General features: G+C 37.7%; 1 long non-coding RNA gene across 4 annotated transcripts in view; it reads left to right on the forward strand.

Moving 5' to 3' along the window:
* Positions 1-16,653, forward strand: part of LOC128152978 (uncharacterized) — a 164,182-nt gene that overhangs the window by 53,175 nt on the left and 94,354 nt on the right. For all 4 annotated transcript variants that reach the window (XR_008238802.1, XR_008238804.1, XR_008238805.1 and 1 more), the window contains exon 2: positions 7,664-7,763. This is a non-coding gene — a long non-coding RNA (uncharacterized LOC128152978). The remainder of the gene's footprint in view (positions 1-7,663; positions 7,764-16,653) is intronic.

Here is a 16,653-nt window from a genome sequence, read left to right on the forward strand (position 1 = left end):
AAGTTAATTGATGAATTACAAGCAGCTGTCCAAAGCTATAGAGATCATCTGTCGAATCTTGCTCCACTATTACAGGCTAAGCAGCAACAGGGGTGTTTTTTGTGTCTGTATATATATGTATAACAGAGCTTCCTACACACAGCTTACTGCAGGATTTGTAGCTGGGTGTGTTTTAATAGTCTTTTATGGTTTAATACCTCAATTAAGAAAATCTTGACTATTGCTTGGTAACGTTGAATGTACCTCTATGATTCTGAAATGTATTTGTTCAAAATTAGAGTGTGTTTCTCATTGTTTTGGGGGAGGGGCTTACAGCTGGTTTGTAATAATCTTTAACTTAAAACAAAATTGTTAAAATATGTAGAAATTGTCAATTCATTTCACTAATTAGTTTTGAAAGTCAGTGAGCAGAACATATATACCTAAATTCCTTTTTTGAAAGCTAAATTCCATGAAATTAAATGATAATTCCTAGCAGATTTTCCTGGAACATTACAAATGTTAAGAGAACTGATTAAAAATCTATAGTATTCACGAGAGAGGATATTAATACATCTGAGAAAATACACTTCAAGCTATAAACCTGTTCTAAGCTGTACTGAACCTTACTTTAGTGGACAAATATTCTAAGAAATTCTGATCTTTGATCGGTAGCATATCCACTTTAGATGTGGATGTGTATATCCACTTTGACTAGTGGATAGCCATATGAGAACTAAAATAATTCAGGATGATTTTTACACAGTAATGTTTGCTCTACAGTGCCTAAAACAGTGTTAGGTACCTGTTATGGTGTCTAACAAGCTCAAATGAAGAGAATAGTAGCCCTTTGGTGACTTTGCTGGGTTTGGGTCAACTTTATGAGCAGCTTAAAAGCACTTTTGGAATTTGCTGTCTTAACTTTTTTTCAGCACTTTCATTGCTATAATGATAACTCTAAATCTTGTTTCTTGAACTCTGTTGCATAAAAGCATAGCTGACATCTTCCTTCTTTTTCTTCACTCTTCCACAGAAAGGAAGTGGGTGAATACCCAAGTTTCAGATATTCGTTGTTTCCTATGGCAAGTTGTTGTACTGAGGACTATGCATCTGCTATACCTCTATAGGAAACCTATAGAATTCATTGTTGTCACTCAAGAAATCAACTTGTCATACAATCTGTCTTTTCCAGGAAAACCTAGTTCTAAACCCAAAATTTTTCCTTTTTGTATTATGGCATTTTGCTATGTTATAAACTGTGGTAGTTTTAGACTTTGCTTTTTGAAAAAAACCTTCATATCTTTCATTTCTTTGCCAGAGAAGAAAACAAGAAGTTTTATGCAGGTCAAATTGTGCTGATGTCATTTGACAGCTGTTTCTGGCAAAGCCTCTAGAAACCATGTATAGCTCAGTTGTACATCAGTGGGGAGATATCACAAAGACCGATGTTTAATATTGAACATTCAGAAAATGAAGAGAACCTCTTTATTTCTGACCATGATGCCCTATCCAAGCTGTAACAGGGAGTGAAATATAGTGTGAGGTGTTCCTCAGAATTAAAATCAATCACAGTTGGGTTTTGGTTTTTTCTGTATTCTGGATGTAAGAAACTTTTAAGTGAGAATAAGAAAATCTGTGATGGTGCCTGTCAGGACTAGGCTGGGAAAAATTACCTTTGAGGACTAAAGCTTGCAGGTGTTGTAGGCTAAATGTCTTGTTATTTAGTTTGCCTTAGTTCTCCATCTGCTTGTGAAGTGGTTGAATGTGGTATCTACACAGCAGTACAGATTGGGAATTAGACCTATACTTTCCTATTTGGATATTTGTTGCAACTAAACCTAACCCATAATCACACTTTGTTCTTCAGAGACATTCAGAATGAACTGCTGGCTGAAGTTAAAATACTTGCCTATCAATATAAATGTATGTAGTAACTTTTATGTTTTCCTGAACTAATCAATAAGAAAATAAGTTTTGACCTTGCATCATCCAGCTTTATGCTATGTGAATGATTTTCTGCAGGTGTTCCCAATGTCTTGTGATCTAATCAGGGAAGAGTCAGGGCACCTGTTGCCTCAGGAATTGCAGTACTTCTGAATGCCTACTGGAGGTGGGGCTCTAGGTGCTGCTGGAAACTAAATGAAAAGTATGAGCTGGTGTTTTGTTGGGTCTTTATACCACTATTGGAAATTCTGGAACTTTTGAGGCAGCTTTAGATATTTTGGGTTTTCTGTTTGCTTAAAGCAATATAATTTCTTCGGTAAGTCATAGTATGGCTAGTGAAAGTAAGCCCATTCCACCTCCTTTTGTGGTGGAACTGCATTCCACATGTCTTGTAGGCTGGCATATAATCATATACCATGGGTGTATGTTTTCAGTCCATGATTGTCAGTCATGTCAGCTGAATTTTTTGGCTTTCTCAAGCTTTGATATTGTTCCTAAATATTTGAAAGAAAACTTTCTTAGCACTGCCTAGATATTTTTCTCATCTAATAAGTTATATGATTTTGAGAAATGTTTTTTCTAACTTGAAGTCCATCAATAATTCACTGAAAACAATTTCTTTTTCTTTTTACATCAAGAGCAATACTTGCTTGTTGGCATGTATTGGATTCTTAGGTATCTATCACAAAGATAATTGCCATCTTGTATAAGTCACTTGGAAAAAAAGGATGACTGCTGTCTTTAGTGTACCTCTGTTACATGTGGACTGAGTGTAGAGTGAATGTTCTTATGAAAATTTTAACACTTTCTGTCAAAAGCTTTTTTTTTTTTTTTTTTTGGTCAGGAGTAGTACTCATTTTAATCTCAAAACTGCAAAAGGAGACTAACTGTCAACAGGTAACTTCAGCAGGCAGAAGCGTTTGTGGTTGGGTTTTTTTGGTTGTGTTTTTTTGTTTGTTTGTTTCCGCGAACCATTTTAGCCTTCAGAAGATGTGATGGTGGGTTTTTCTCATTGATCATTTCAAGCAACATTTCTGATTTTTATTTTAGGATTGTAATCTCTTGAGGTACTTATGATGGATACATTGTAATATGCTGAAATGTATTTTCATGTTATGCATAAGAAGCCCAGATTGAATAAAATCTATTCCACACAAACATCAGCACCACACTTGTGAACTTATTTACAGATCAGAATAGAACTCTGCTGTTGACTTTAGTATGAGCAGGAATAGGGCTTGAATAGTTTTTGTTTGAAACTTCGTGTATATGCTCATGTTCAATCAAAACTATACTTCAGATATATTCCAGTTATAAAAATGTCTTCCAACAGACTTGTATGTTGTAACAATTGGTCTCAATATGAATTTTTTCAACACTCTTTTTTCTGATGAGAATTTTTTTCACTTCCTCCATAGAAATTAAGAACACTTCTTTACAAGTCCCATATAAGGATTATTCAAGTGGGTAACAGCTCACAAGGTTACCTGTTTAATTAAAAAAAGGGGTGTGGGGGAGGAAATGTTGCACATAGAGCTAAGTGAGATGCTTATTTATTGCTTTTTAGTGCAATTTTTACCTCTGATTTATTGTTGCTTTTTATTTCATTGTTCTCTGGTTCATGGTTATTTCTTACATTGCAAAATAGATGCAAGGTAGAAAGTTTGTTTCATTGTATATTCCCCCACCCTCCCCTCCAGTACCCAGTAAATACTTGTCTAACTACTTCCACAACACTGACACATCTGGCTATCCATCTTAAATTGTCATTGAATCAAGCATTGTATATGTGCAGACTGACTCTTAATTAAATCATATATGACCAAACCACACTGTAGGTAAAGCAGCCTATTCTGTGGTTTAAAAAAAAAAAACAAACAAAACCTGAGATGAACAAAGAGTACAACACACAATGCATTTTTGTCATAAATGCTGTGCAGCACAATCTGCTTTAATCTTTCTGTGCTTGCACTCACAGGTTGTATTATTCTTAAGTGCCAGTGTTTACTTCTGTGGAATGCCAAGATATTATGTCATATGACTACAGGGAATACAGTTCCTGGTTTGTAGACTAAGGTTGTTTAGCTCTGATTTGCATACAAAGTATTTTCTTTTGTGTGACATTAAAGGATGGTTATAGCTGTTATATACATACGGAAATGCTAAAAATGATGCACGTCAATGTATTCTGCTGTTTTAGGTGAATTCCAAACACCCTGGTGTCACCTGATAGTATGGTACCAAAATTTTTTAGCTGTTTGTGTAGCAAGCTTTGCAGTGGTTATCTGCCATTTTTCATCAAGAGGTGGCATTTTTTCCTTGATGAAATTATGCATTGACTATACATTTTGGTTAGTGTTTCTCACCAATGGCCTGATTGTCCTCATAGATTACAGGTGAAAAGTTCAACTTGGAGCATATAGCTGAAAGAATCTAGACTTTCAGTTAAAAGCAGAGTTCAGTTTTTTCAATTTATTTTTTTATTTGATCAAGCACAGCTATGCATGTGTAAATGTGTGTGTATATATATATTTGTGTGTGGTATGTACTTATTTAAAACAATAAACAAGAAATTCTCTGCATCCCATTTTCATACTTTCCAGTTCTTAAATATGTTGGAAGTCTGTAAACTGCTCTTCAGGCTTGAATTCTCACTTTATTCTTTAGAGATAACTTTAGAGATAAAATTTATGGGTGGTCTGTGTATCTGTTATGAGTTGTATTCCATCAAGTATGGAAACTTTCTGTTGTACCAGTTCTAGGTAACTTCAGTGTGCTTGCAGCACTGAGAATTGAATAAAGATCCGTGAGAGCTGGAAGGCATAGATAGCAGCTTCCGTATTGGTTCATAACGACTAGGTGAACTGGTTTACTTGAGCTGATTGAAGTTAATATTTCTTTAAAAAAAATACCTAAAACATGAATTCTAAGACTTTCATCTTAAACTAGTTGCGATTTACATACAAACCTTTTCCAGTGAACTATCCCAATCTGGCCCTTAAACAAGTTTTGCTTTAAACTAATTTTTTCTGTAAGAATGGAATTAAATGCATGCTTCTGCTCTGCATTAGGGGTGTTTTAAAGACTGCATTAAGTATTTAAATGTTCTTCTGAAGCAAAAAGGACGCTGAAAATATCTGGATTTTTGTTGTTCTTGTACCATGTGGTCATTAAAAAATATAGAAAACAGTCTAAATCTTTTCTGAATAGATTAAGATGTGTCTAGCAGTAAATGGATTAACTTTAATTTTTGGTCTTCCTGGATGCTGTAGTATGAAAGGAAAAGAGAGACGTAGAAAGGAAAGTTAAATTGGTGAGAATGAACAAATATTTGTTTCCCCTCTCTTAAAAGAATCATCTTATTAACTTACAGAGCTCTATAACCTTTATTATTTATGTGGATCATTGTAGCAATGACATAGTCATGTTTGACTCAAGTGGTTTGCTTCAAGGTCTCCAAAAGTCCTCTGCATCCAGTTTTTAAGGGCTGATCTTTGCATTTGTTATGCAAAGGGCAGTAAACCCCAGGTTCATCTTTCTTTCATTCCCTTCATCTTTTGAGTTATTATCACTCTGTTTCTCTGCACCTGGGTGAAGAGTTGTTTTGGCTGTAATATAGGATATAGGTACTGCTGAATGCCTCTTGGTGTAACATCTACTGTGAGTCTTGGCAGAACTTTTAGCAGTTGGTTTAGTGGTGCTGGAAGGAACTAGTGTGGGCCCTGGTGTGTTGTCCAGTAGCATCACCCATTGGCTTCAGGTTTGACAGCTGGCATGAACTTCCCACTGTTCTTGAGATCCTTTGGTCCACTGTACCATGGCATCTCAAGGCATAGTAGTAATATTTTATGACAATATCACTAGCCTGTTCTTCAGAAAAGCCAATGACCATGCACTCAGTCTTTTGGAAAGGAAGAACTTCTCTAAAAGTGTGTGACCTTAGGTTTTTTTAATGTCACCTCTGTGACTACATTCATCGTTAATATCACTGCTTCCTTTACTTGTTCTTACATCTGTCACTCGGTTTATCCTATTGTAGGAAACTATAGCAATGCATTCTATTCATTGCTTAGAATAAAGAATAAGAAAGTCTTTCAATTAACATTCAGATTATAGGAGCAGTGATTTTATTTTGAATTTTTTAGCAGTAGATCAGAAAGTACAAATTGTTGTTACTATGTGTTAAGACTTGTTTGTCTGTGATCCAAGCCTGTGGTTTGTATTTTCATGGTCCTTTACTCCTATAAGGGTTAAAGGATTGGATCAAAGGGAAGTTCTTTGAGCTCTGGCAGACATTAAGAACTTCTGTCCTCATTACTTAGGTGTTTTGGCAGGATTTCCTCCTTAACTTCACTTCAGACTCTGTTCTTATCGAGCATGTTGTGGTGCTGGCCACCTTTCACTTTCCACTATCCACAGGTTGCAGAGGACAAGGTGAAAGACCCTTTTTATTGAAACCAAATTTGTTGTGAGGGAAATTTGTTCTCAGCCTCAGAAAAGAGGAGTGTCCTTCATATTTTCTCCTTGGGTGTCAGGGTCGGGTGGTATGGGCAATATCTGCCCTCTGGAGATGTTCCTTTGGATCATTTGGTCTTGGCTGCCGAAGATCCTGGATAAGGATAGTCTTAAGGCTGAACACCCTTGTTTTTCAGCCAGAGCCCTTTCAAGCTGTATGAGATGTGCTCGACTGAGTCATAGTTATGACTGTCTTCTGTGAAATGGTGTAAAATAAAATCACCCTTGCTAACCTCACAGGGTGCAGACAACTGAAATGTAACATTTCCCATTTTGGCAGCTTTTTTTAAAATAAAGAAGGAGGAGCAGAGAGAGTGAGCATTGCAGTTATGAAAGTCAGTGCTGTACACAGTAGTAATCCTTACCTATAGAACATCTAAAAAGGTGTCAACATTTATATGCTGATCTAGGAAGCTCAGTGCTCGTATAGAGAAAGCTCTGAATTTTGTGTTGGCCTTGCATTGCTTCAGTTGTTATGCTGAAAACACCATTATGAAGTTTCTTTTTTCATATGAAAGAGAAATAGTTGCTCTGGGCCTAAAATACGAAGTACAGAAGTTAAAACTTGCAAAATATCTGAGGGATTTAAGGAATGTTAAACTTCATGTAACTGAGATACTTTAGAAAATTTTGTTCAAGACTGTCTTATAAACAAGAAGCCTCTTTATATTTGGTATTTTTTCATACAGTAGTACAGTACTTTGTAAGTGAATTAAATATTAAGATTTTAATGCCGCCTTTTGCCTTCAATAGTGATAGTTATGGAGTTTTCAGATCCCTCCTTACTTTCTAAGGCAAAAAGTGTCAGAGAAACACTGGGAGTTTCAGACAGTGTCTTTGTCTAGCAAATACTGTGACACAGAGGCTCTGGAGAGCAAAGGAGTGAATGCTGATGGTCCTGCAACCACTCTAAATGCAAGTTGGCAGGTTTTACTTGATTGGCTTGCATGTGGTCTGTAGCCCAATTGCCTTATTTGTGGTTGGAGAACATCAGATGTGTTGCTGCAATGCAATGTTCTGCTTAGCTTCATACGAAAGGAAACAAGTTCCATGTTCCAAGACTATGGGGTGAAATGGCGTGTGGGAAGTGGGGATGGCTGGGAGATCTGCCTCAAAGGTGCTTCTCTAGATCTAAATTAAAATGGTAATATAGATACATCCAAATGATTACTGAGAGTTGATTGTTTTATTTTGCATCTTTGACTTGCATGTATTTGTTTTTCAGGTATATGAAGATGACAAAGGCACATGGGAAGTACTTCTTTATTAATGAAAAATAACAGGGAATTTACTCTGAGAATCAATCCAGAGTTGTTATGAAAAGAGTAAGTAAATGACCACTTTTAATTCAAGTATTAGATTGTTCAGAATTAAATGATCTTAGGTTTTCACTTGGAAAAATTGAGCTTTTACAGCTTTGATTGGCGACTGCTAGGATTACCACAGGAGATCAATACGTAGGGCCTTTCCTACATTGGAGTGGTAGCAATATCCCTTGTGCAGTTGGACACTTGCCAGGTAGAGATGCATGACTTGCTGTGCTCAGACATCTGAGATAGTCATGACACTGATGTGCAGGAAGAATTCTCAGAGGACAAGTGACAATAGAACTCAAGCCCTGGTACAAGCTTACACTGGCATTTCTACTCCATAGGTAGTTAATGAACATAATGGGCTTAGCTTCTATCAATGTGACTTTGAGTGAGAGAGCAGCTGATTTATCTCCTGCCATGTTATCTTAGCTCATTCCTTACATAGCCAGCATATTTTTCGGTGAAAACAACATGTACAAAATCTCTTTATTCTATTTCTTGTCTAACCAGATGATCATGTAATATCACTTTGTTAATTAATTTGAATTTTGTGTCCAGATGAACGTGTTTAGTTTCAAAATATGTTTGCATTTTCTTTTGTTCCCCTTCTGGCAACTGCTTTTACAAAAGTGACAAATGATTTACACTTTTGTGATAACTGTAATACTTTCTTCCAATTTGATGGAAGCATTAACTTATAGTGTAGTTCTGATAGTACTTCCTATTCTGTAGCCCAACTCTCATGCAGAGACGTCTTTAAACTACAGATTCATTGTCAATACAGTCACAAAGTTGATCAAACTGCAGTTTCTGTGTAAATTTCCATATTTTTTTGAAAGTAGGTGTCTTTCCTTGATCTGGAGTTCATTGTTATATCAGTAAAATAGTCTGGCTCCAGGGAAGCCTGGTATATTCCACTACCAATCTGATCTATGCTCAAGTATGACTACTGAAAAAATAGATTTAATGGATCCATTAAAGAATTAAAATTTGAATCAAATTGCTCTGGCATCATTGAAACACCATCATCCATAAAAGCTAGCTAGTGATCATTCTTGTTAATGTTGAAAATTCATCTGCTTTGAAAGCAGCTGGTAGAAGCTGGCTCCATTCCTGGAGCTCTTCATAGAAAATCTCTTTAAGCTAGCGACAAATTTCTCTTTCTGCGAGAGTGTTTTTCAGTGGTGATAATTTCTGGCAAACCACAAAAATTTGTCAAATTTTTTTTTTTTTAAATTGCATTCGGGGCTATATCCAAGTTCCTGTATAGCCTAGTTTTGAATGAGCAGATCTCTTTCATAGAGCATTCTCCTGCTTCAGAATCAGATGTCTATAGGAATATTTATTTTAGCCAGGTCAAAACAGTAAGTTGTTACTCCAGCTGACAAAAAGCCTGGATAAACTGAAAACTGACATCTGAGACTTCCTATGTCAATTATCATGAACAAAGTACACTGAATGAGATCTGTTGGGAGGGGAAAAATAGTCTAATAAACGCATACTTTAAGATTTTGAAAGCAGCTTCTTGCTGAATTCAGCAAATATGCAGTAACTTCAGAAAGAACATGTAGCTGCTACTTTTAAAATACTCTGTTTGCTTGTGATATCTTGTACTCTTCCTTCCTTCCCCCATGGGTGCTTTGTTTCATTCTGCTTGTCCCTTTGTTTTTTGTTTACGGCAGAACACTTCTACCTAGTAGAGATCCAGGGACAGATCGATACAGTGTTTTTGTAGAATAGTTGATTAGTATTTCCAGAATTGTTTTAGTTAACAGAGGTTCTTCTGTTACATGACTGACTCCTGTAGTTTATTTCCCTAAATTAAGATTAACCATTGAGAGCTTTACCACTAGTGCTATCTTTATGTCTGAAGTTGACATAAGAACCACCTGTCTGAGGTGAAATAATTCCATTCACAAATGATGCCTTTTTATTTGTGAATAGGCTAATCCAGGAACTGCTTCAAGGGATTATTCTGTGAAAATACATATCTGTCAAATGCAATTTGTCTAATCCAAAGTTGATTCTTTTCTGTCAATGCTTCACCATTGTTCAGTTTGTGTCACTGCTCTTTCTTCTGCAGCACAGTTTCCCCTATGGTATTTTACTAAGGCTTTCACTAGAGAAATTCTTAAACTTTGCCACTATTAATATCAATTCTGCCCTATCAATACTGGAAACAGTGGAAGTTTATTCTTGCAAGCCATTAGTGCCAGGCTTGTTTTAAGTAGATGTGCTCAAAGTCGTGTTGCACAACACAACATTATGTGCTAGATTGTTACCACTATTGATTGCCAACAGCAGTTAGGTTTGCTAGGGCTGGGGATGATGATGTTAAGGTCTGCACACTTAGACAAACAAACCTGTTTCACACTGAACAGAAACCCACCAAGAGCTCTCAAATGCTTATCATATCTTAGTTGAAGGGCAGTGACAAATAGCTTGGAGACTATTAAATCCTAAATTACTCTTTCGTTTTGGATAGAGCATGTGATGACCTCTACACAGCATGCCTATGATGTGAATGTGTGTGTTTATGAATAAAGATACCTTTCATATGAACACATTTAGATGCTTTAAGATACTGTTCATCATTCTCAGATGCTCAGTTCAGAGACCAGAAAACCAAGAAATGTGCCTGTGCTCAGAATTTTGCCCAGTGATTCCTATATAAGTCTCAATGTCTACTTGATGTAGAATCCTTCTCTTGGAAAGATGCCGGTCACTTTACAGCCTTTGTGTATTAAAGAATTCATCATATTACTATGTGCTTATTTTAAAAAGAACAAATACATGCTGCTTTGTTTTTCAAATTATGCCTGATTTGTTCTACTTTTGTCTGCTAGATTAAACATTCCCTTATACAGGGAGTCAATGCACCACTCAGTGTCAATGAAACCCACATTATTTGTAGATTAATGATCCCACATTTTACTGTAGGGGTCTCTGGGGATGGAACCCCTTGTTTCCCTTGTTGAAACAACAGGGATTGCTACCTATAAGCCCTTTTGTTCCTGGAATCTGTGAGTTGATTAAAGTTCAAACGAAAGATTATTTATTTATTTCCTCCACACATAAAAGGCACATAAAACAAGTGGTAAAAATAAAAAAGGACCCCTATGATCTTATTTACACTTTGATCTTTTCTTGATGGCTTCTTGAAGTTCACGTCAGCTTCTTTACTATTCTGTATGTAACATACTCTATCCTTCCCTGTAAATTTCCTTGCCGGTGTATTTGCTTTTATTGACATACCCTTGATTTCCCCTCACTGTTTGTGCAAACTCGTCTTCCTTTTTTTAACATTTTAATGCTTAGCATCTTCAGTCCTACATTCACAGTGGAAGAAGTAAGCTTTGTCTAGCAGGGAGGCAAGGAGGCATTTGGCAATCCCATACCTCCTCCCATTGGGGAGTTTTCTCCTCCCATATGTGTCATTGGAAAATCTTTTATTTCTCCCGTCTCTTCACCTCTTTTCAGTCACTTTGTTCAGGAATACAATAACGAATTGGATATGTCTCTGGAGCTTTAAGCAACCTGCTTGGCATTCCAGTCCTCTTCAGCTTGGGTCTCAGTGCCGATCTTTGTAAGCTACCTGCCAGGGTTAAGGGAACGTGGTTTCATTCCCAGCTTGGTCAAGCTATGTAAGGGTTGCACACCTCTGCCCATAAGTGCTGGCTTGCTGGCTGGTAAAGCTTCACTGTCCTTACACTCAATGGTTCCAAAATTCCAGAGAGGTTTGTTAAGACCTCTGTTACTGCTTATATATGATGTTCAGGATTTTCATGGTCCCAATCTTTGGGCCTGTGGCCCCCATTGGAGATGTTTCACATTTCAAATATCAGTGAAAGGATTTCTAATTGGAATCATGTTAATTAAGAGCGTGGAAGAAGTCTAGCTCTTATGGTAGATCTTTCTTACACGTGTGGGTTGTTTTGTTGTTTAGCATGGGGAATACATACAGATACTGTCTAGATTGCTCTCCTGCTTGTTTCCTGACTTCATTTTAACCCAAATAAAACTACTTGGTTTTCCCCTTAGCCTTGCATCTCTAAGAACTAATCTGTCAAAATCTCGACATGAGAAGGGGTATTTTTGTGCCTTTCCTGTTTCTTAAATAGTTTGTTTGTCACTGAGACATCTGTAGGGATGGCTATCTCAATGTCAAAATGTGTTACAGGATGTATAAGAGCCTGTTGTGAGTTTCCTGAAGGGGGAACTTAAATGGTGTCAGATAAGCTCAACTCTTGTAAAGATGAGGAAGGATGAGGCACAGATGTGCCTTGCATTGATACTTCAAAGGCAAAAGCTCCTCATTATTTGTTAATAAATATATTAGCAACCATGACTGTGGCCTCTGTATTTAATGTGTGGCACAGATATTTCATTATTCCAATGTTTTCATTATAATCAAAATATAATATTTTTGCATGGAAATTACATTTTTTGCACTGAAATTCATGCTACAATCCTCATTATTTGAGACTGATGGCTGGTTGGGTTTTAGTCTCTGTTAATATTAAGCAATGAAATACCTAATATAAGCTCGCTGTCTAAGCTGTTTATGCTCTCAATGGAGAGAGATAGATAACGATGCAAAATGTCTTGTTTAATCTGAAAACCAGTGTGAATTGCCCCAGGTACGTGCCTATCTTATCCTACAGATTATAGAAAAATCCTAACTTAAACTAGATGACTTAACTTTTAAAATATCATTTCTTCTAAATGAAGCAAGAACTCCTCTTAAACCGGTGTGTCATGGTTTAACCCCAGCTAGCAATCGGGAAAAGAAGTAAAGCTTGTGGGTTGAGATAAGAATGGTTTAATAGAACAGAAAAGAAGAAACTAATAATGGTAATGATAACACTAATAATGACACCAGTAATAAAAAAAGGATTGGAATATACAAATGATGAACAGTGCAATTGCTCACCGCTTGCCAACTGATGCCCAGTTAGTTCCTGAGCAGTGTTCCCCCCAGGCCAGCTCCCCTCCAGGCCAACTCCCCCCAGTTTATATACTGGGCATGATGTCACATGGTATGGAATACCCCTTTGGCCAGTTTGGGTCAGCTGTCCTGGCTGTGTGCCCTCCCAACTTCTTGTGCCCCTCCAGCCTTCTTGCTGGCTGGGCATCTGAAGCTGAAAAATCCTTGACTTTAGACTAAACATTACTTAGCAAGAACTGAAAACATCAGTGTTATCAACATTCTTCTCATACCTAGCTCAAAAACATAGCACTATACCAGCTACTAGGAATACAATTAACTCTATCCCAGCTGAAACCAGGACATGGTGGCTGAAATAGTTGTAGTGATTACTGAAATTTAAGTTGTCATGCCTTCATTCTGTCTGTAAATGGATGGAGGAAAAATGCACCATCCATAGTTTTTACTTCATCTTCTCTTATATATACGAGATGTAAATTAGTGTTCAACCAAACATAGAAACATGTTTATAGAAGAACTCATATTTCAAATAATGCATTTTTTTCATATTGCTACAGACTGAACAAGCATGTAAGATTAAGTGAACAATAAATGTAACTTCAACTATTAGGGTATTATCTTTATCTTTCCATGAGTAATTGTTAGATACTACAAAGATTGATTTGAACTGATTAATATTAATTAATTCATAGGTATCAGAATACCAAGGCAATTGGTATAACAGTCTAGAAAAACATTGTTTGGTGTCTAGTGTTCATTTCCGATATTCAGTTTCCCACTATCATGTAACTGGATTATTTAAAAATATGGAAGCTTATATGTGTGTGTGTGTGTGTATGTGTATATATACCCCCTGCTTTCTTGAGCTCAAGTGAGAACTTTAATGTAAGTAATATATCAGTTTTATCTATTGTTATACCTAACCATCCTTCCCCTTCCTTAGCATTTGTTCCTAATATGCCTCTGCTAGGTGTGATTAGGAGGCAATTTAATGAAGTAGTAAGATGGAGTGTGAGTAGGTAAGATGGGCGTGATTACATACATAGGTTTCTTCCGGTGACAAATCTGTGTAAGTATTCCCCATCGTTAGCACTTCATCCACGTATTACTGGCCCGTTCTCTCTTATTTTAAGAAAAAAAACCCAAACCCAAACAAAAACCCACCAACCCAAAGGATTGGTTTTCTAGCCTGATTCATCACATGGCTAAAAAAAAACAGTTATAAAGGTGAAGAGGCGAAGGTTTTGGAACAAGTAGGAGAGTATGTAGAGCAGAAGGGGAGATAAGAGCTTGCGCTAGAACTATGACTGAAGAGACACAAAACGTATGTAACCATGCTTCGGGAGTTAGTAGTGTTTGCAGAGGAATTGCTTTTTAGTCAGAAGAGAGGGAGTGGCAGAAGGAAGAGGATTTAAGGTTCGGAATCCTCTTAATGGCGTGAGGAGATGCCAAATTGCGTACCGGTGCTGGAGAGCTGGATGCCGCTGTTGGAAGGGTGAAGTCTATCAATGAAATACCCTTTGCAGCGACATTAAGAATTGGCTCCTGAAAAAGAAGCGCTGCCGTAGGCCGCGCCTGAGGCTCACGGGCACTCTGACCGAGGCCGGTTAAGAGACGCGTTTGGAACTTGTTAAATGAGGCTTGCAATATTATTGTCAAACTATCGACCGGCGAGGGGTTAGCGGGAAGGAGAGGAGCTCTCCTGCTACAAGTTGCGAAAGGGAGCGTCCAGCGTGGGCGCGAAACCAAGGCCGCCCTTCCGAGGGGGGCGCGGGCGGGCGCTGACCGACCGACCGACCGACCGACCTGACCGACGGGCGCCGCCGCCCCGCCCCGCCGGGCCCGCCTCGGCCGCGGTCCTGCCGCGCCCCCTGCCGGGGAAAGGCCCGCGCTCGGCGGCCGCCCGGCCGCGGGGTGGGCGCCGCGCCCGCCTCGCACTCCTCGGGGCATTCCCGGGGAATTTAATTACCGTTTGCCCGGGCTTCGCTGGCCGCGGAGTGAAGCCGGTTCGCCGCAGGTCTTCGCCTGGGTAGCTGCTTGTTTCTTTTTTCGTTATTGTTGGCGCGATTCGGCAAAGGCTTCGGTGCTTGACGTGCTTCAGAGCGTCGAGCCTTGCGCTGCCTGCTCCGCACTTTGACCAGAAAGGGCAAAAATGAGAACTCCGCTTTTACTGAGGAGTGCGTGTGTGTGTGGGGGGGGGAATAATAAAAATTTGGGTTTCTTATGGTAGAGACTACAGGTAGGAGCTAAGTGTTTGTGACTGTCAGCAACATCTCCGCTGTCAAACTAACACAAGGGGAAGTTTGATAACCTCCAGGTAAAAGCCCTTTGATTTTTATTTTAAATTCCAATAAAACTTTAGAGGTCTCGTTTGAGGCAGGATTGTTTGTGGAATATGACATCTCTGTCTCTACTTTCTGTCTTAATGCCTTGTCATAGTTCTTGATGTCTGCCTGTCAGCACAGCAAGAGGGATTTTTTCATGTCTGAATAGTCACCTTAATGATAGCAGATGGAAACACCGCAGGGGGTCCAAGCCCATCACACTGTCATTGTCACAGACTGCCCTGACCTGGTTCCACTCCTCTATTTTTTTGTCCCTTTTTAAAGGAGAAATGGATGGTAATTGAAAAGGATCTTAAGCAAGACTTACGAAGCTGCAGACAACATGATTCCCTGCTATCCCTCTCTGTTTTCACAAATAAAGTCTTAACCTTTTAAGCACCAATAAGAGTAGAAAGCAAGCTAAATTGGTAAAGCTTTATAAAGACTGGCCTACCAAAGCTTTTTCTTTTCCCACCTCAGGATACATCCAAGCTGTGTTACATCCTCCTCGTGGTTGGCGGGTGTTTAATTCCTTAGATATATGCTTTTTTGCATAGAATTATTGATTTCCTAAGGAGAAATGTGTATGTGCTACCAATTCGTTGCTGTGCTATGTGTTTTGATCACATTGAAGTACGATGGTGTTATGTGTATTGACAGGAAACTTCTAGACTCGTGTCTAAAACCAGTTGTGAAGACTCATAAATTTACTGTTGTCTGTATTAGCATTTTAGGATTATTTTTTATTAAGATCCTCTAATCTAATTTACAAAAATTGTGTGAAATTACAATCCATTAGAATGTAGGTTTTGTAATAATTTTTTATTAAAAAACCCTTAAAATCATTACAACTTTCTTAAAGTGATATGTCAATGGAATAGTGAAAGAGGATTTTGGATATATATGGGCTTTTGTTTAATATCATGTAATACTAAAATATCCTGTGGTGTTTAGCTGCCTGCCAGGTTAAACCATGATACCTTCATATCCCTAGAGGGAAAATCAAAAGCTAACAGTATTGCTGGATCATAAGTAAACTTCAGAAAGTTAGGACTGTGATGTTTTACAGGGAAAGTATGAGTTCTGAAGTGTCAAGAAAGCTTTGTATGTGGATTTGAATGCCCTTTCTGCCATACAGAAATAACATTCTTTTTCCAATTTTAAATGTTAGAATAGGCTTAAACTTCTTTTTTTTAGCCCAAACACTTTTCATAATTCTAGTTTCTTAAATGTATGTTTTATCAGCCTCAAAACTATTTAACCACGTTTTGGCTGGAATATATAAAATGTATTCTGAAGTTAAAATAGCAGCATATGCTAATTATTTCCATTGTTATTCAGAAGCTAAATAAAAATGAAGAATAACATTAAAGCTAGGTTAATTTCTTAAAATTTTGGACAAAAACAAGTTCAGGATGCAGAAGAAACAGTGAAGTAAATTACATAATTTAGTAGAGTATTCCATATAAATGAAAATGGCACACTATGAGAATTAAAGGGTTTTAGGAACAAAAAGCCAAGAGACACCTGCTGGTTTGGTTTTTTTCAGAATCACCTTGAAATGCTTATATCCGATTTAAATTAAACGTAGTAAGTGACTATGCGCTTTTGAAAAAGCTACTAGGCACCT

The sequence above is a fragment of the Harpia harpyja genome, chromosome 16, assembly GCF_026419915.1.
Source record: "Harpia harpyja isolate bHarHar1 chromosome 16, bHarHar1 primary haplotype, whole genome shotgun sequence".
Taxonomy (NCBI): domain Eukaryota; kingdom Metazoa; phylum Chordata; class Aves; order Accipitriformes; family Accipitridae; genus Harpia; species Harpia harpyja.